This window comes from Schistocerca piceifrons, chromosome X (assembly GCF_021461385.2).
Source record: "Schistocerca piceifrons isolate TAMUIC-IGC-003096 chromosome X, iqSchPice1.1, whole genome shotgun sequence".
Lineage (NCBI taxonomy): Eukaryota > Metazoa > Arthropoda > Insecta > Orthoptera > Acrididae > Schistocerca > Schistocerca piceifrons.
This window is the reverse complement of record NC_060149.1, coordinates 308,844,860-308,859,487: the sequence shown is the minus strand read 5'-3', so window position 1 is coordinate 308,859,487 and position 14,628 is coordinate 308,844,860. Positions and strand designations below refer to the sequence as shown.

General features: G+C 40.3%; 1 protein-coding gene across 1 annotated transcript in view; it reads left to right on the top strand.

The window, feature by feature from the left end:
• LOC124723000 overlaps positions 1 to 6,852 on the top strand; it is a 107,243-nt gene extending 100,391 nt beyond the window's left edge. Inside the window, exons 4-5 of the mRNA XM_047248174.1 lie at positions 3,566 to 3,600; positions 6,492 to 6,852. The gene's annotated coding sequence lies outside the window, so the exon portion shown is untranslated. The remainder of the gene's footprint in view (positions 1 to 3,565; positions 3,601 to 6,491) is intronic.
• The last annotated feature ends 7,776 nt before the right edge of the window (positions 6,853 to 14,628 follow it).

Sequence of the window (14,628 nt, the reverse complement as noted above, 5' to 3'; positions counted from 1 at the left end):
TTGATAACCGCGAGTGTATGAGAGAGATTTTTTACATGGAAAATTATGTTCGCAATAGATACTGAGATTAGTTCCAGAACCACAGCCGTCAAGAGGAGACAGTACCTGTACATCGATCGGTGTCAGACTGTAGCAGCAATTGTAATATTTAATTGTAGTTACACTGGTAAATATGTTCCAGGCTTCCAATATTCTTGTGAGTCTTGTATGTATTTGACAATCCATAGGCAACTTTTGTGGGTTTAACTGTCAGTGCAATGTAGCGATCTTTGCAAAATAATTTTACCACTGAAAGTCTCGTCTGCAGAAAACAATTGCAAATGGTGCTCCCACTGGACCTGCACTGCAGCTATCGATCATCACGCCAGGAATGGTAAACTTTCACATGCCGCCAGCAGCGACATGAGATTTATGGCTCGCAAATAGGTCATCACTACCGTCCAGTTGCATCAGCAGTGGTGCTGAGGTGAACGCATTATTTCGAGAAGAATTTCTCAAGTACCAAGTATGAAAGGTATGTCACCGTCTAATGCTTGAGAGATTCAAATGGACACCTGTGCATGGCTTGGCAGCTGGCAACTGCGCCACTTCGCAGGGGCTGTCGGTGCATCTTGACTTCTGGGAGCGTCTGAGGTCCAGTGGACAGGGTGTGGTGGGCGGTGTCTGTTGCATTATTTTGCGAGCAGGTCTGTCAGCTGTGCTATGCACTATTTGGATAGTTTACGAGTTGATTTTGTGTCTGCATATCTGTGTACTGCATTAGTTAGGAGTTTGCATGTCTGTACTGAAATTATTTGGGTAATTTAGGAGTTGTTTGTGTGTCTCCAGAGCGTTATTTAGGAGTAATTTATAGGCCTGTGGGCTGTGTGATGTGACCCCAAGCATGTCAGAGCATGTGTTTTGTGTCAGTGAGATAAATATACTTCATCCCTAAATAAATTGTTTCAAAATAAATAAAGTACACTCTTTCCTTACTCTCTCCAGCAGCCCAGCGCAGGCTGAGTCATTTTCGCGCCATTTTCCCCCTCCAGACCACCACCATAGGTTACATCACAGGAGGGATGACAGCACTGTCGGGTGGCAGTACAGTGTACTAGGTCAGTTGGAGTCTGGACCCCATGTCGACCACACTGGATGGTGGTGGTGCCTGTAATTGTTTAAATAAAATAGTGCATGCAAAATAATACAGACATATGTCAAGTGCAGGTCGAGTACTCTCCCCACCTATCCCTATGAAGAGGTGGCAGCCGGGTGACCTAGTTTAGTGGGGGTAACCCACTGCCATTTTCTTAGGTAAGTAGAGATAGCCCAAGTGACCTTTCTTTACCGCCAAAATTCAAACTTGTCGCCAGTCCCTAGGAGAAGGTGACGGTCGGATGACTTAGGTTAGTGGAGGTAGCGCAAGTGACCTATCTTCCCATGATTTTCTTTGGTTAGTGGAGGTAGTCTTGGTATGTTGCATTGTCCTGAAGGAATTTGAATTTCCCGCCGGAGGGGTATGGGAGGGGGGTGCGGCACTTTCCCACCAGAGAGGTTAATTAATTGATCAATTTAATTAAGCAGTCAGTCAAACTGATAGTAGTGACAGGGGGTATTCCAATAACTCAGACCTGAAAGTGTACCTGTAGCAGTGAGGGGAGGTTTCCTGAGAGGGGAGGGGTGTGTGAGGGGTTGGGAGCAATAGGTTAAGTGCAGTGACATGGAAAACCACTTAACAGAACAATAGGTTAAGGACCTGTCAATCAAGGAGAACAATAGGTTAAGTACCTGTTAATCAAAAGAGAACAATAGGTTTGCCCCTGAGTGCATATCTGCACATGATGTAGGCAACCCACACAAACAAAATGCACCAGAACATAGCTTGTCCCACTACTCTGGTGTACCCAGTAGGCCTCTTGTAGGACAACACTGCAGGTGCTAAACCTTCTCCAGTTGCCTAATCAGAAAAAGGAGATCTGCAGTTTAATGTGGAATCCGAACAACATGTCTGTCGTGACCACTCCAACATCTGTGAGAAGTGAACGCTCAGTTAAAAATTATAGTGAAAAAGTTGTGGACTGAACGTGATTTTATCCCATGCTCTCTGTATCACAAAGCTCACGCTTTGCCACTAGACTATTTTTGTTTTAGGAAGGAAAAAAATATAACCATTAGGTCTTACACGCATAGTGGAAATGCTAGCTGTGTCACCTCTTGAGATGATGCTCTATGTCGGTAATTAGTGCTCTGCTTATAAATTTCCCCCTTAATGGTGATGAGAAGCCACCGAAAACTGGCAGCTGACATACAAGGAAAATTTTGGACCAGTGCTAAGGAGAGACGGAGACGCAATTCCATGTAAAGTCCATGATCTCCATGCATGTCATGGTTCCATACAATTGAGACACTTAAATTCTTCCTTCCCTGTGCCATTTTGCATACTCCTTCAACAACAGTGCACTGGCCATGCAAAATAATCCTCACTGGATAGCAACGTTTCGGGTAATTTGTGGTAAGATCTTATGGGACCAAACTGCTGAGATCATCGGTCCCTAAGCTTACACACTACTTAATCTGACTTAAACTAACTTATGCTAAGGACAACACACACACACCCATGCCCGAGGGAGTAGCTGTGCATTCTGAGGCATCCTGTCACAGTTGGTAGCTGCACGAACCGTGACAGGACGCCTCAGAACACACAGCTACCCCGTGCAGCACAGAGTTTTGCATTGTGGCTCTAACGAGATAGAGTTGTATGTTGTATGGTGAATATTAGCTCCAAAAACTAATAACACAGCAACCATAGATTATGTTTGCTACCTCGTGTTCTCTTCTGTTTTCTCTGGTATAATGATAATGATAATGATAATCTAGTGTGGTTCAGTGGTCTCGAGAAAATGTTTAAACTAGATTTCACTTTGGTAGCTTGCTTGTCCCTAACCAGTTATCCAACTGGGAAAAAGGAACTTACAGTATCTGAACCACATATTGTTTATGGCGAATTTTCATTCCCTCCCCATGTCTTTCAGACAATCTGATTGTGGCAGGCAGGACATTCACGCAGTACTGCATTTACAAAGTTGAGGATCATGAACAGTTCTGTAATTCCTGTTTGTGTCAGCCATATGTATTCTTTTCTTTTTTCATAAACATTAGTGCATATACTCTACACAAATTTGAGACATTAAATATGCCATCCTACTCTACCCAACAAAATAATTTACTGTATTAAAAATGTTTTCATCTTGTCTTTTAATTTACAGAATCAGTACTTACCTCAGCTCAGTACAGCCGATAGATACATTCTGACATAACTCTCTCTTAACAGAAAGTTATAAGGGGCAGTCAAATGGAAATGAGACAAATGGGAAAAAGTACATAAACTGTTTATTATTTCAAAAGTAATCGCCATAAATGTTAACACATTGATCCCAGTGGGAGACAAAATAGTCAATGTCTTCACAGGAAAATGTTTGCAGTTGCCTACAGCAACTTAGGCATGCGCAGAACATTGTTAGTTATCAATGTCTTTCTTCAGGGCTCCAAAAATATGTAAGACATTCATGGCCATTATTTGTTTCAGATGAAGAGGTGCACTCCTGGATAAGTCACAATTATGTAAGTAACCATAAACATTATTCCATGAAGGCAATGACTATCTTGTGTCTGAGTGGGATGAACGTATTAACAGTTTGTCAATTACTTTTGACATAACAAACAGTTTACTTTCTTTTTTTCCCATCTGTCTTGTTTTTATTTCACTTTGTTATAGAATGAGAGGTTTACCTACACTGTAAACATTTCATATATAAATATTTCTATGAAAGTACACCAGGCAGATGTGTGTAATTTAATTACACTGAAGTGACAAAAGTCATTGGATAAATCCTAATATCATACTGGGCCTCCTTTTGCCCAGCGTATGCAGCAACTTGACATGGCACGGACTTCACGAGTCACTGGTAGTCCCCTGCAGCAAGATTGAGCCATGCTGCCTCTACAGCTGTCTGTAATCGTGAAAGTGTTGCTGGTGCAGGATTTCATGCACAAACTGACCTCTCGATTATGTCCCACAAATGTTCAATGGGATTAACGTTGGTGATCAGTTCTTACCAATTGAAACTGGGACTAATCTGACCAGAGCACAGTTTTCCAGTTGGCTTGGGTCCAACCGATATATTCATGAGCCCAGGAAAAGCCCTGCAGGTAATGTTGTCCTGTTAGCAAAGGCACTCACATCAGTCATCTGCTGCCATAGCCGATTAACATCAAATTTTACCACACTGTCATAACAGATACGTTCATCATACCTCCCACATTAATTTCCATGCTTATTTCACACAGTGTTGCTTGTCTGTTAGCACTGACAACTCTAGACAAATGCCACTGCTCTCGGTTGTTGAGTAAAGGCCACTGGCCACAGCATTGTCCGTGATAAGAGGTGATGCCTGAAATGTGGTATTCTCAGCACTCTCTTGACACTGTGAATATGGGAATACTGAATTCCCCAACGATTTCCAAAATGGAATGTCCCATGCATCTACCTCCATGTATCACTCCACATTCAAAGTCTGTTAATCCTCACTGTGTTGCCATAACCACACCAGAAACCTTTTCACATGAATCAGATGAGTACAAATTACAGTTCTCCCAATTCATTGCCCTTTTATACCTTGTATATGCAATACTACCACCATCTGTATATGTGGATTAAGCTATCCCGTGGCTTTTGTCACCGCAGTATATGTGGTTCTCTGGACCATGAATATTTTATTAGTTTTCTGACATATTTCAGCCACCACCCTACATCAAAATTACACGAAACAGAATGACAACAACGTATGTCATCAGAAGAGCTAGTGTGTATCAATCTATTCCATGTTCATTTAAAGATGGCCAGTGGCTGAAATGTGTCAGGAAATAAATAAAATACTTGTGGAACATACAAGCATATAATTAAATTATGTAAGTGCAACTATGACTGCTGTGTGCCATTTTTTGTTCATGCAGTATTCACTGCTGGAAAAAAGGCATCACACTCAAATACTGTTTCAGTAGCACCAGAGTATAATATGAGCATATTGAGAGGTTTTAGTGTTAGTGATTCATTTTTTATGGACTTTGGTAATCAGAAATAGCTCAGGAGGCCTGTCTGTGCGCCCTCTGTTTCGATTCTGCAAGCAATAACTGTGCAGAGTTTAGAATTGAGCAATGTGAGCAACACTCATTCTGCGGTACAACCTTGTCCCACCAAGTATGTACTCCTGTTGAACAGCTTCAGCCATTTGAATCATGCCACAATGTGGATCTGCCAGATGCTGGAGGGACATGTTGACAGTTGGCTTCACATGTTGAGCACAACCTATTGGTCGTGTACCGCTAGTTTCAACAGCGGTCTGTGAAACATGCCCACATCTGTAGAAGAGGTTCTGGATGTTGACATAGTACAGATGCACATCAATATTGACACATTGTGTGAGCGTGATGGTTGACAGATCATCCAGGGACAAAATAAGGGCATACGTAGCACTTGTTGTGTTATTTGGGACCATTGGGAACTGTCCGCTTGCAACAGGATTACGATCACAAATGCCTCAGGCCAGCTAATCACCAACACCAAGACACCACCAATCATGGCTTCTCTGATGTCGTGAAAGAGTTGACTAGAGAGTGGAGTAGCAACCTCTTGTCTTCAGCGATGAGAGCAGGCTCTCTCTGTCAGTGAGTGATGGACATACACGTGGACGGTGTAGACCTGGTAAGCTGTCTGTTCCAGAGTGCATTCACCCACAACACATAGGTCGAATTCTAGGATTCATGGACTGGAGGAGGGGGGGGGTTAACAGTTACAACTTGTGGTTGCATTTGGTGTTTCTGTAGGTTAAAGTAACCAGTGCCCATTACATTGCTCAGGCTATTATCCCATTGCTGCAGCCATTTATTCGACAGGAAGGTGATGTGCTTTTTTAGTAGGACAATGCATATCCACACACAGATGCTGTGATGCAACATGGTCTTCATGTTATACAACAACTGCCCTGGCCAGTGAGGTCACCGTATCTCTCGGCAACTGAATACCTGTGGGACATGATGAAGCACGAACGTATTCATTGTCAAGGACCTGCAAGAACCATTGTCAAATTGCAACATAAGGTGCAAGATGCTTGGGACGTTCTCTCACAGGATGCCACACAGCACCTTTATGATTGTTTGCATGCAAGCAAACTCACCTGTATTGAACTTTGTATTGACGTGACTTTTTGTGCATCCTTTAATGTGACGTGTTTCATCTGGTCTGAATTTTTTATCTCACATTCCTAAAATGATAAACTACTTGCCACATCACTTGTGATAAACTGACCTTGATGTTTACGGGTTGAATTTTTTTCCCAGCAGGAAAAAGGGCAGAAAAAAAAGTAAAGCTCATTACGAAAAATCACACAATTCTAGAATAAGCATTAGTATGTATGTTGTAGAGTGCCCATCTCAAACTATATTTTCTTCCACAGGTTGTCAGCTGTTCAAGGATTGGTGCAACCACACCTGCCAAGACATAAATGGAAGATAATACAGGGGATAGACAGACAACTGTTCTACTTAATACAAATAAACTCGGTCTTCCGAGACAGAGAACCAGAAATGAATTTCTTTTCCAAAAGAAGATTTCAATACTTCCAAATCTCTAACAGCTATATTGGTCCTTTTCTTTATCTCTCACTTTATAAAAAAAATGAACACTAAAAATTTGAACATTTCTTTCCATTTTATGGTTATTACACAGCATGTTTAATCTACAAACATGGTCAGCTATGTTTAGATGTGTGTGTACCATAATGTAACTGAAAAAACTGGCAAGATTTTGTTGCTAGAGAAGCTATGTAAATTTAATAAATAGATTTATTTATACTCTATAATGCTTTTTCATTCTTTCCATGTTGTGTTTTATGTGTAGAACCAACAGGATATATCCTTTATGAATTTGCCTATAGCAGTGCAAAGCAACTCAGTTATTGGTCTTTAAAGATCATAGGAGGCACCTTAATAGAACAGGTATTGCATAACATCACAAACTATAGTGCTGACCTGAGACTTTATTAAATTGGTATTATGCCAATATAGTCATAAACATAAATAAAATTCAATTCAAAATTGAATTATGTAAAACATCTTCCACACTGACCGTCATTATTAAACAGTCAACTAAAACTCGCATACATACTTAACAAGTGTTTTCATTACTCAAAAATTGAAACTAATGAAACTTTTGGCAGAACAATAGCAGAACAATAGCACCACCAGAGGATTTCTAGCATGGTTATCAGAGACAATGGGAAAACAAAAAACAGTCTTTGTGTAGGACCTTTTGTGTACCATAAACACGACATCCATGTTACAAAGAATAACCATATGAATTGCAAATTCAATGCCACCCAGCTGGAAGCTGTACTATATTAAACATACTGAGGACTGGTTTTCATCACAACTAAAACGGTGAAGAGAGTTGCATTAAGACAAAGAGCTCATAAAACAGACAGCATCTTTACAATGAGAAATAATGACTGCAAATATACCACAGGAATTGGTATGGAGTATGGAGTATGGAGTCTCCTCTTGTTCTTCTTATAAATAAATGATCTGCTGTCATATATCCAAGAAGCAGAAATGGTTCTCTTGCTGATGAAGAAGTGTTATAATCAGCCCTAATGGAAAAATTAACCACTTGAAAACATAAAAAAAGATAAATCCATGAAAATTATTCAGTGCTTATCTGCAAACGGACTGTCACTGAACTCAGATGAAACAACACATGCAACTCTGTACTGCACAAGACATGAGCACACCATTAGAAATAATGCACGAGATTAAATCAATAAATGAACACAATATTCTAAATCCTTATGTGTTTATATGGATAAGAATTTGAACTGGAAGTCACATATTACAGATTATCTTATCTGCAACTATGACCTGTTGTCACTTCCTACCTCTTCTTTCTCTTTTCCCCTCTTAAACAATCTCGTTTCATCAACATGGTGTCTGTGACATGTGAATAGCTGGTCACATGAGTAGACTTCCATGACAGGCCAAAACAGCAGGCCATTTCTGTGGGTATCTAATGGATCGGGCTTGCCAATCTGAAGCCCATCGTTTCCCCCTAATGTACAGGCCTTGCCCATCAGATCTAGTCTCACAGATCTGCCCGAAAACCAAGTCTGTTTGCGTGTGGCATAATGCGGCTGATTTTTGTGGTTTATCCATGAACAGATTTTGGAGATGAAAATATCAAAGTCAGTTTTTCATATTTTCACTGACTGATGTCAGTAGTACCATATTCTTCACTAACTCATCATTGAGAAAAAAAGTGTTTTGTGTTCCGAAATGTGTAATTAGGCTAACATGAGGTTCCACTCTAAAACTTCACACACACACACACGTGTAATTAGGCTAACATGAGGTTCCACTCTAAAATTTCACACACACACACACACACACACACACACACACACACAAAGGTTTAACTTTTACAAGCTTTCAGAGCCCGTGGATTCTTCTTCTAGTAGAAGAGTTGAAGCAAAAAGAAGAGGGATGAAGGAAAAGGACTGGAGAGGTTTAGGGAAAGAAGTACAGTTCAGAAAAGTCACCCAGAACCCTGGGTCAGGGGAGACTTACCAGACGTCCAGTAAGTGTCCCCTCACCCAGGGTTCCAGGTCACACCATATTTAGTCACTCACAAAGTTTGTTGACAACAATCAAGCAAAATTCGAAAACAGTAACATTCTTGCATGTTAAACTAAAAGGAGAAATGATTTACACCATCATTCATTCAGTCTGCATGTGGCACTGAAAAGAGAGAGACGTTCAGCCATAAAAATCTGAGCACTTATTCCAGGACGTACAGAATTTAAAAGATAAAATCAACTTCAAGCATAAAGTGAAATCATATCTGCTTGGCATTGTTAAGTGGAGGTAAAGGTGATAAAAGTAGCAAAGTAGATTAAGACAATCATGTGAATGGTCAGCTAGTTGATATAATTTTCAATGGCAATTGTACTAAATCATTAAAGTGACTCATTCCACATCACAGCAGGGTATCACAATTATGATCCATGGAATGTACATATAACTGAACTATTGCATCATGACATGATAATCAATCTCAGATTATCACCACGCCGGCACCGAATCTTTGATACCACACGAAAGGAAATGTATGCTTGTCTAGTTAGATGTTCTTTACCCCTCCTTAAAAGGTTGTTGTTAATAGCACTGAGGCTTTTAGATAGGTGACCAGTTGCCTGAAGCCCACCCTTGTTAACAGGTTCTATCTGTTTGCAGTGTCTGTACCAATCAGCTTCTGGAGGACAGTAGTTGTGGACAGAAGCTAAAGAGCCCAGCAGTAGCTTCCTATTAACAGTCCCACTAGGTCGGCTAAAACTACAAACTATAGCTGTGGAAAGCAAAAATTCCCAAACATATTCAAGAGATAGTCACTGCAGTTTCCAAACAGATTGTGTTCTGGAAGAAAAAGCTGGAGTAAGTCTAAGAAGATGGGACATCACTACCTTTTTGAAACAAATTGGGATTCATACATTACTTGCCCCCTCCCCTATCCCTCCCCCAATGAAACATAGACCTTGTCATGGTGGGGTGGCTTGTGTGTGTCTACACACACAGCTAGCTGTACCGTAAGTGCAACCACAATGGAGAGGCATCTGCTGAAAGGCAAGATAAACATGTACCAAAATGCCCTCGCTAGGCTCATACAGCGAATGGCTGAAAGCAAAGGGAAATTACAGTCAGCATTTTTTTCTGATGGCATGCAGCTCTACTGTGTGGTTAAATGATGATGGCATCCTATTTAGTAAAATTTTCCAGAGGTAAAATAGTCCTACATTTGGATCTCCTGTCGGGGACTACGCAGAAGGATTTCGTCAGGAAGAACACAATTGGAAATCTACTGGTTGAGAAGATTGGAATGTCATATCCCTTGATTGGGCAGGTAGGTTACAAAATTTAAGAAAGGAAAGGGATAGGTTGCAGTTAGATATAGTGGAGATTAGCGAAGTACAGCAGCAGGATGAACAGGTCTGCTGGACAGGTGAGTACAGGTTTATAAATATGAAATCAAGTAGGGGTAATGCAGGAGTGGGTCTAATAGTAAATAAGAAAATAGGAATGAGGGTACGCTGCTGCGAACAGCATAGTCAACACATTATTGTAGCCAAAGTTCACACCCACCACAGTAGTACATGTTTATATGCCAACTAGCTTTGTGGATGATGAAGAGATCGAAGAAATGTATGACATGATAAAAGAAATTATTCATATAGTTAAGGAAGACAAAAATTTGATTGTGATGGAGGACTGGAATTCCATAGTAGGAAAAGGAAGAGAAGGAAAAATAGTAGGTGAATATGGACTGAGTGAAAGGAATGAAAGATGAAGTTGCCTGGTAGAACTTTGCACAGAGCATAATTTAATCATCACTAACATTTGGTTTAAGAATCATTAAAGAAACTTCCTGGCAAATCAAATCTGTGTGCCGGACTGAGACTCAAACTTGGGACCTTTGCCTTTCGCGGGCAAGTGCACTACGAACTGCGCTACCCAAGCACGACTCACAACCCGTCTTCACAACTCTAATTCTGCCAGTACCTCGTCTCCTACCTTCCAAACGTCACAGCTCTCCTGCGAACCTTGCAGAACTAGTCCTCCTGGAAGAAAGGATATTGCGCAGACATGGCTTTGCCACAGCCTGGGGGATGTTTCCAGAATGAAATTCTGAAAGGCAGGAGAGCTTCTGTGAAGTTTGGAAGGTATGAGATGAGGTACTGGCAGAATTAGAATTGTGAGGACAGGTCGTGAGTTGTGCTTGAGTAGCTCAGTTGGTAAAGCACCTGCCCGCGAAAGGCAAAGGTCCCGAGTTCGAGTCTCGGTCCAGCACACAGTTTTGATCTTCCAGGAAGTTTAATACCAGTGCACACTCCGTTGCAGAGTAAAAATTTCATTCTCGAATCATTGAAGGAGGTTGTATACATGGAAGGGGCCTGGAGTCACCAGAAGGTTTCAGGTTGATTATATAATGGTGAGACAGATATTTTGGAACCAGATTTTAAACTGTAGAACATTTCCAGGGGCAGATGTGGACTCGGTCAAAGTTTATTGTTTATGAACTGTACATTAAAACTGAAGAAATTGCAAAAAAAGGAGGGCAATTACGGAGATGGGACCTGGATAAGCTGAAAGAACCAGAGGTTGTTGAGAGTTTCTGAGGGAGCATTAAGCAATGGGTGACTAGGGCAGGCAAAAGGAATGAAGATGAATGGGTAGCTTAAAGAGATGGAAATAGTGAAGGCAGTAGATGATCAAATAGGTAAAAGGACTAGGCCTAGTAGAAATCCTTCACTAACACATGCGATATTGAATTTAACTAATGAAAAGAGAAAACATAAAGGCAGCAACTGAAGTGGGCAGAAGGGAATACAAATGCCCAAAAATGAGATTGACAAGAAGTACAAAATGACCAAGCAGGAATGGCTAGAGGTCAATGTAAGGATTTAGAAGCATATTTCACCAGAGGAAAGACAGATATTGCCTAAAGTGAAATAAAAGAGACCTTTAGAGAAAGGAGAAGCAGCTGTATGAATATCAAGGAAAACCAGTACTAAACAAAGAAGAGAAAGGCAAAAGGAGTATAGAGTGGGTCTGTACAAGGGAGGTAAACTTGAAGACAGTATTATAGAAAGAGAAGATGATGTAGATGAAGTTGAGAAGCAAGATATGATACTGCGAGAAGAATGTGACAGAGCACTGGAAGACTTAAGGCAAAACAAAGCCCCAGGAGTACACAGCATTCCGTCAGAACTACTGATAGCCTTGGAAGAGCCAGCCATGACAAAACTCTTCCATCTGGTGTTCAAGATGTATGCGACAGGTGAAATACCCTCAGACTACAAGAAGAACATAATAATTGTGAGTACTACTGAACTATAAAGTTTAATAAGTCGTGGTTGCAAAATACTAACACGAATTCCTTACAGAAGGATGGAAAAACTGTTAGAAGCCGACCCCTACAAGCTCAATCTGTATTCTGGAGAAGAATACAAAAATGCAAGGCAATACTGACTCTTTGACTTACTTTAGAGGATATGTTAAGGACAGGGAAATCCATGGTTATGGCATTTGTAGACTTACGGAAAGCTTTTGACAATGTTGACTGGAGTACTCTCTTTGTAATTCTGAAGGTAGCAGGGGTAAAATACAGGGACTGAAAGGCTATTTCCGACTTTTACTAAAACCAGACAGCAGTTACAAGAGCCACGGGGCATGAAAAGGAAGCAGTGGTTGAGAAGGTAATGAAACAGGGTTGTAGCCTATCCATGATGTTTTCCAATTTGTACACGGAGCAGGAAGTACAGGAAACCACAGAACAATCTGGAGAAGGAATTAAAGTACAGGGAGAAGAAATAAAAACTTTGAAGTTGGCCAATAACACACTAATTTTTTTAGAGACAACAACGGACTTGTAAAAGCATTTGAACGGAATACAAGCTTTTGGAATGTGGTGCTACAGAAGAATGCTGAATATTAGATGGGTAGATCATGATGTAAGTTGCAGTAGTTGTTCAGAGATGATGATGCTTACACAGGATACAATAGCTTGGAGAGCTGCTTCAAACCAGTCTTCGGAGTGAAAACCACAACATAAACAATGCATATGCTGGCTTCCATATAAAGAATATTGCCAAAACCAAGGAGTTATACTTTTGTCTTACAAGTGGCACTTGTCCAGTCACTGTATCAAACAAAAACATGTCGCTATTGTTGACACACACAAAGGGGTGAAAGCAATCTTTTATGTCTTTCACACCAAACAAACTTCAGTTCACCATTTCTTAAATTGAATACATTGCCACTTTTCTCAAATTCAATATTGGTGATACACCAAATTGATGTTTTGCTTCTTCATACAGTGATACTTTCAAACATGTCATTTTTGCAAGTGAGATTCAGTGCTGAGTACTGAAAGAAGTAACGAAGTTATGAGTTTAACACATTGTGAACATTATGGCCATTACAAAGATGGACAAAAGCAAAGCAGGTAATCACTGGATGAAAACATCTGGCATTTCTCTGAACTTAACAAAGGAAAGAAAAGATACCATGAATATAAGAGATTTGAACCTCACTTCATTTGAATAGAGATCAACAATCAACCACCATGAAATGAACTAAGTGTACTGAAATGAAATGAATGGATTAATGCAGAGAAAAATCAATAAATGTGCAATGTAACGAACAAGTGGTGACACTTGGTAACTTGTGCCAGACTGGGATTCAAACCCAGATTTCCTGATTAGCACAGACAGCCTGAATGGTTAGAGGTCATATAATTCCAGGTCATTGTATCTTCATTGATTTCATACCCACTGATCCATTACTTTCATTTTAGCACATTTAATTTATTTCGTACATATCCCTGGTGGAAGAACAAGCTACAGTTCTCCACAGACTCCATTCTACCCATGGTGCTGTTTCCCCATATCCCGTAGACAAAACTTTCATAGTCAGAGTTGTCACAAGTTGCCCCGAGTGAAATTCTCTGATATGTCCATGATTTCCAGACAAGTTTTACCATTTTTTACCTGACAAATTTTGAGATCTCAAAGGTAAGTAAAAACATAAGTTGACAAAAAATGTAAGGACTTCTGTATTTCTAAACGTGTGAGCAAAAATCTTCAGTACTAAAATCCACATCTTTCCTAATGAACTGTTTGCGGAAAAAGCAAGCCAGATGGTATATATGTTTCGTTAAAATCACTGACGTAATTTTATAAAAAAAAGAAAAAAACGCGCATTTGGTGACAAAAATACGCATTTTGTTGGAGTCGCAGGAGATATTTGTAATATCTTCACTGATTTCAGAAACAACCTCAGAAAAAAGCAGGCCTCTTGAAATAAGTGTATAAAGAAGGGAAGAGTTGTGTAAACAAACACAGTAGATGACCACCAATAAAACGTTGGTTATACTATGTTTGTTATTGTCAGGTATTACCCACTGTGTTGTGTCTTATTTTACAGGTTTTGTGTGGTTTTTCTTTCAAGAAATACACGAGAGCATAGTGTACAGACTGACTTAAGACTGCCACAATTTTCTTCTTCTTTTCGCCCATACTTTCTAATATATAAACAACTTTCAAAGTGCCAAAATGTAAAGGAATAAATAAAATGTCTATAAAATGCCACACCGTACAATGTACTTGCGGTGAGACAGTCACAATTCCTGAAATCCACCGCCCACGGCCTCTGGCCTGTCAAAGAGCACCAGAGTCATGGTTTCATGGATAAACCACAAAAATCAGCCGCATTATGCCACACGCAAACAGACTTGGTTTTTGGGCAGATCTGTGAGACTAGATCTGATGGGCAAGGCCTGTACATTAGGGGGAAACGATGGGCTTCAGATTGGCAAGCCCGATCCATTAGATACCCATAGAAATGGCCTGCTGTTTTGGCCTGTCATGGAAGTCTACTCATGTGACCAGCTATTCACATGTCACAGACACCATGCTGATGAAACGAGATTGTTTAAGAGGGGAAAAGAGAAAAAAGAGGTAGGAAGTGACAACAGGTCATAGAAGAAGT